This window comes from Myotis davidii, unplaced genomic scaffold (assembly GCF_000327345.1).
Source record: "Myotis davidii unplaced genomic scaffold, ASM32734v1 scaffold663, whole genome shotgun sequence".
NCBI classification, from domain to species: Eukaryota; Metazoa; Chordata; class Mammalia; order Chiroptera; family Vespertilionidae; genus Myotis; species Myotis davidii.
The window spans coordinates 2,278,584-2,284,987 of NW_006295816.1; the positions used below are offsets into that span (position 1 = coordinate 2,278,584).

Genomic DNA, 6,404 nt, shown 5'->3' on the forward strand with positions numbered 1-6,404 from the left:
ATGGCTGCAGAACCTGGCTGGAGATCCTAACCAGAACTTCGCTGGAGATCCAGACCAGAACTTGGCTGGAGATCCTGGCTAGGCTGCTGATCAACTGAACGCTGTCTCTGTGTCATTCCTTCTTCACCGACTCCGTCCACACCTTTGGAGACCCCTGGACCTGCTGGGGTTGGACCCCAGCATATGTTTTACTACGTGAAGAGCTTCCCACTACTTTGCTGACTGACCCGGGGAATAAATCAAATGAAACTGAACTCCTCACCCAACCCCATCTCTCCTCTCCCGTGGGCCCAGGAACACTGGACAGGGGCCAGGAGGCCGCAGTGCTCCGTGGGGTGTCAAGCTGGTTGCTCACCCCAGCCTCAGTTTCCCCCTTCCTGTACCCCTGACTTCGCCTCCCCGTCCCTCCGCTGCTCTGTGAGGCTAGAGACGGTCAGGGCGGCAGCAGGCCCTGCTCTGAGCCATCACCAGTCAATGGGCAGGCCGGCATCTGGCAGGCACAGCCGTCTCCCTGGAAAACGAGACGCTTCTTATTGAGATAACGAATCGCTCCATTTAGATCCAAATTAACCTCCCCCAATTACCCCATTTTCTACCACATTTCACCAGATCCAAACCCCCTCCTGCCTGCACATGTGCCCCGCCCTCCTCACTCCCAAAGGGCCCACCACTCCAACAGGCCGCAGTTGCACCCTCCCTCCAATGGCCGCGTTTTTCTTTCCTTTTTGGGGGGTGGGGGTGGGCGAGTGGGAAGCTTGTGCAGCTGCTGCTCTGAGGAGTGGGGTTTTACTTTATTTTTTTAGCTCACTCTTTGAAATAAGGATGCAATACGGGATCAATTTTTGATGACAGTGAAGTAAAAGGGGGAAAATAGTAGCAATTTTCTCTTCTGAACACGCCCTGTGTAATGGGAGGACGTCACGGTGGAGTTCTACCCGGAGGAGAGAGAGGGTACGTGGTCAGTCAGAGGCACCTTGCAGGATCTCAGCCCGGGGGCGCTGGGCACCCCCTCCCCATTAGGATGGCTGCCAGGGCCCAGGGCTCGAGCCCAGGAGAGACTGGGGCCACAGGGCTCCATGCCATCTTCCGGGGCTCAGCTGCTGTGGCCTGAGACGCCACCCCCCCTGACCAGGCCCTGGGGCACCCCCTTGCCTGCGCTCTGCTGGTCTCAGCCTGGATCCTAGAGCTGGACCCCGGGGATCGGTGCTGGTGAGGGTCATAAAATCCTGCCCAGATGCTGCCGCCACCGTGTGTTAAACGAGGGAGCTGAGCTTTGGTTGGCTTGGAGCTGGTGGGGGTGGAGAAGCGTAAGGGCGGGGGACACCCGAGAACGGGGGATGAGGTGCTGCATCCTGAGCTGGCCGGGACGAGGACAGTTGGGGTATCTAGCCACTTGTCTCGGCTCAGGAAAGAGGTGGGGTGAGGAGGGGACAGCGGTGGGGCTGAGTCTCAGGGGACCCTGCAGGAGGAATTGTTCCTCAGCGTCAGCTGACCTGGAGTCGGGCCTGGGCTGTGTGGGTCGGAGGCCTCCGCCCCGTCCTGAAGGGAAGCTGGGTTCCCGGCTGGGGCTCGGAGGCGCCCGGGTGAGGCGAAGGCCCTGCACCGGACGGACCACAGGACAGGGGTCTGGCTGCCAGGGCCACACGCCCACCAGGGAACCTGCTCCACAGTCCATTTTCCATGGTGCCCTTTGAAACTTGGGGCACCCCCACCGTGGCTGTGTGCGCTCTGGACAGCTTTGCCCCCCACTTCTGAGGCCCAGGACAGACTTGAATCAGAGCCGTACCCCAAAGGCCCGAGCAGTTCTCATTGTAGACATGGGCAGTCACGCCAGGTAGACCCACAAACACAGCACAAGGTCACGTCAACCCCCCACACGCCCGCAGAGCCCACGGTTAGGAAGCCACGCAGCCACGGGCCAGAGCCAGCGTGCCCCCGCCTGGGGCTGGTCCTCCCCCAGCCAGGACACCGCCCTGTGGAGCCTTTTCCCTGCCACCACTCACAGGCCCATGACCAGCACCCAAGGCCCCAGGTGACTTTCCAAAGTCCTCACTCAAGGTCAAGGCTGTGCAAGCAAGAGCAGGCCCCCTGCCCGCTCCAGGCCACTCCACCCAGCAAAACCCAAATGCCTCCGACCCTGGGAGGGGGGTGCAGCGGGCTGGCCCCTGGTCCCCGCGCCCTTCTGTCGGCAGATGCTGCCCGAAGCCGCGCCGCCACCACCCTCCCCTCCTCGCTGCGGCCCGGGCCTCGGAAATAATTAGCAATTCTGCTCCACGCAACGCCGGCCCGATGGGGTAATAAACGCCAACATCTGTCAGAAGAGCGAGCTCCTATGGAATTGCCAAGAGAAACATTTTTCTCCTCATTCAATTCGCATTTAAATCGAAAACAACCCCTTCCAGTCGGCGCCAGGCTGCGGGCGTGGGGCTCCCGGAGCCCACAAGCTGTTCCGGGGCCTGCGAGAGGCCCGGCCGAGTGGCGATCAGTCACTCAAATTAACAAATCACTTTACTTAGAAATGAAGAGACTGGGTAAGTGACGGGTGGCGGCGGCGGAAGAGGCGAAGGCAGCCATCCGCCCCGCTGCTGTGCGTGCCATGGGGCGCCCTCTGTGCCCCAGCAGAGGGCCTCGGAGGAGCTCCCATCAGGGGAGTCAGCGCTCCCATCTTCCTAACGACTAGTGTGGTCAGCAGCCCGGGAATCACGGTGCCCTTCTTGGTGGTAAACTGAGGCTCAATGAAATGAGGGAACCCTGCAGGCTCTTCCCCCAAAGCCGCCCCGCGGTCTGCAATTCCGACTCTGGGCTGCAGGAGGCGCGGTGGCCCTGGGACGGGACCTCAGGAGCCAGCACCTGACCTGGTGTCCCCGAGCCCAGCTGGGAATGCTAAGGGGTGTCCCAAAATTCACGCAAGAAGTAATTTTGATAGAAAACACAGGTTTATAATTAAAAATTGTAAATTTTTTATTGATTCATGAAGTATATAGTATAGGGTTATGTGTGGAATAGCACATCGGGTAAATGCCTCCATGGCTTTGCTGGCACAGACTCAAAGCCGTGGTCTTCATTGGTCTTCCTTGTCCCTGCTCCTGGGCCATCATTGGTACATGGTAATGCTTATCACATTGAAGGGATTGAAATCAAAGGGCAACAGATACTAGAATCTGATTCAATAAACCAAGTAAAATTAGGCTTTTATTTTTTGTTGTTAATGCTCACGCAAAATTCAAATCTTGCGTGAATTTTGGGACACCCTTTACATGTGAGAGGCACTGTGACCCAGAGGTGACCTTGAGGCCATGACACAGCCTGGGCTGCATCTCCCTTGATAAGTGACCCCGAGGGACACCTCCCCAGCCTGAGACCGGCAGCTGCAGGTGACCCCGAGGCTGTGGCAGCGGACAGCCCTCTCCCAGGAACACGGGGCCTTTCTACCTGGCGAGGGGCACGTGCTGTGGCCCCTGTGAGTGGTTCTGCGGGACGGGGAGAGACCGCTCGCAGAGAGCTGGCGCCATTACTCAAGGCTGGTGGCGACAGCCAGGGCGGGGCCCTCAGAAATGGTCCCCCCCCCCAAAGCCAGGAAGCCAGGAGGTGACGGCGCAGGGGGCAGCCAGGCCCTGCTTCCTCTGGGCCCCCCGAGGAGACCAGGAAGGCCTGACCTCCACTCCTTCCTGCCAGCCGGCCCCTCCCCCTCCCCTTCCTTCTCAGAGGAAAGTCACCGGGAAGCAGACCTCAGGGGGAGGAAGGAGAGCGTTTTTAATTCAAAGTCTGAGAGAATTCACGTCTCAAGGGAGTCGAAGCAAGAGAAGGCGGGGAGACAGGGAGGCTGTGAGGAGGGCTGGGAAAGAAGGGCGCACTGCTGAAGGCTCTGAGCCCCATCCCTCCAGCTCCAGAGGCCACGGCTGCAGGTCTGAGCCTCTGACGGCTCTCTGTGCAGATGGGGCCTGGCAGCCTCTACTTTCCCATCCGGGCAATGGGTGGGAGGGGAGCGGGGTGCTCAGCAGCGTGGCTCCCTCGGCTGCTCCCTCTGCCCGGCCCCACCTCCTGCTCCCAGGGAGGAGGAGGAGGCCTGGGGCCCTGTGGCTGCAGCTGTCCTGCTTGGTCAGGGTCAAGGCCCGGGCCACATGTGACCCATTGGGGGGCTCCACATGTGCCCTGTCCACAGTCCACTGTCCCCCTTACTGCTGGACCAGGCCCTGTGTGAGGTGGGTGGGGGGAGGGCAGCCCACCCACCATGAGACCTGTCGTTGGCAGATACCATGAAGGCCACTGGGGTTCCCATTGTCCAGCTGTTCGCTGCACACCTGGCTACAGGCTCGGCCCATCATGCCCGGCCACCTGGGCCGAGCGGAGGCCACCGGGCACCCTGCCTGCTCACCCCAGCCTGCCGACCACGCGCATGCGCCCCAGGGGCAATGCCACTGACCGGCTCACTAGTCTGAGCCCAGCTTGGGCCTAAGTCCCGGGGTATGCGCAGGTGGGCAGAGGTGCTCCTGGGGCAGGGCTGGGGCAGGTCGGCACCATCTCTCCTTCTGCCACCCTCAGGCCCTGCCCCCCGACCACGCCCTACTCAGGCGACCCTGGGCTGGGATGTGTGCATGTGTCAGTCATGGGGGAGGCCCCATGTGCCAGGGGTGGGGCCAGAGCAGGCCCCTGAGGTGGTCTCATGCCCAGAAATCTCCCTCCACTCCACCCCTCCCACCCTTTCCTGGGAAAAGGAAAAATCGAGGGGGAATATGACAGATGCAGCATTTTGCAAAATGAGCTAATTGCATGGCAGTCACACAGGGAGATGAGATTAGCAGGAGAATATTCGATGGAGGAGGCCGGGGCGTGCAAATGGTGCTGGGAAAAGCCAGTGTCAGCGCGACATGCGGAGCCTGGCGCTTCGGCCGTGGCCGTGGCCGTGGCCGTGGGGCAGCGGCCTCTCACTCAGCTGGGCCGCACAGCTCAGTCCTGGGCCACGTGGGAGCCGGAGCCTCAGGCTAAGGAGCAGGCGTGTGCAGTACACAAGGTCACCCTCATGTCCGGACACCCCCACGGGTACGTGCACATGGCCCAGGACAGGGAAGAACACCCCCTCTCACGTGTCCACCCCCGCATCCCCCCACGACCGGGAGCCTGTGTCTTGGGGTTGGGCCTCACGCTTGTGGGAGCCATCTCACCACGTCCAGGGGCTGAGCACAGACACGCCGTTTCTCTGTTTAAATGACCGGTACTTATCTGCTGGCCCGGGGCGGCCCCTCCACCTGACCGGGGTCAGGCACATCCACCCAGGGTGCTGCCTCCCACTTCATGGCGCCCCACTCCTCAACCCTTCGGCCAGTGGCACTCTGGATGCACAGGAAGGTGGGATCCCAAAGCCAGTCTAACAGCCAGCCCCCAACAGGCCCTGTGGCCCTGGGGCCCGAAGTCGAGGATCTAAACAACAAGCTCAGAGGGCTTCAGGCCCCTGAGGGCCCTGGGCAGGAAGGTGCGCGCGAGGCTCAGCTTGCACAGGGACCCTGGGACGTGAAGGGTCCCGGGAGAAGCCACCCCACCCCCTGAGGCTGCAGGCTCCCACTGCTGCACCCCAGTCACCTGGGTCCCTCCTGGGAGACAATCCCAGTCGATTCCTGGGGGCTCCGCCTCTTACTCCTCAGCCTGTGCCGGTAAGTGCTTCCTTCACCCCCGCCTGCTCCGCACCTACTCGCCCAGGGCTCCCCCTCCCTGAGCTGCAGCCTCGCCTGATCCCGAGCCTTGTGCCCTCCTGACAACCGCAATGGCCTCCACTCTGACACCCCGCTTCCCGGGGGCTGGAGTAAAACTCCACACCCCAATCCAGAACTCGGAGGGCCCGACACTGCTCCTCTGACCACTCTACTCCGGCAGCCACACTGGACTCTGCCTGACTCCCCACCCCCACCTCCAGGCCCCCTCCGTGCTGTTCCCTGTCTCAGATGCTCTTCCCTGCCCTCTGGGAGGCACGCTCCTTCCCTCCAGCCGCAGCCTCCGCGCTTCCCGGTCCCTGGGGCTGTTCCCATGAAACCCCAAAGTGAGGTCCCTGCCAGGGACCCTCCCAAGCCCCCGCCACGCAACAGCGATAACCCCGGCACGTGCGTGTCTATGAGCGGCCGAGTCTCAGTGAGGACGACCTCTCGGCAACCCAGCACCCCCGCCAGGCGGATGCTCACGGCCCCACTTTACAGACAGAGAAACTGAGGCTCGGAGAGAGGACTTCGCCAGGCGAGGACGCGCTCATGTATCAGTGCTGCGCTGAGACCACACCTGGCCTTCCACCTCTGTTTTAATTTTAATTTTCTTGTTAATCCTCACCCGAGGGCATTTTTCCCACTGATTTTTAGAGTGAAGGGGGGCGGGGAGAAACATCGATTGGTTGCTTCCTGCACAAGCCTGACTGGGGGTGG

At 61.5% G+C, this 6,404-nt stretch overlaps 1 protein-coding gene across 1 annotated transcript in view; it reads right to left on the reverse strand.

Annotated features, from left to right (window-relative positions):
* The window catches only part of LOC102773659, a 58,444-nt gene that overhangs the window by 36,171 nt on the left and 15,869 nt on the right, over window positions 1–6,404 (reverse strand). The gene's annotated exons all lie outside the window — the stretch shown is intronic.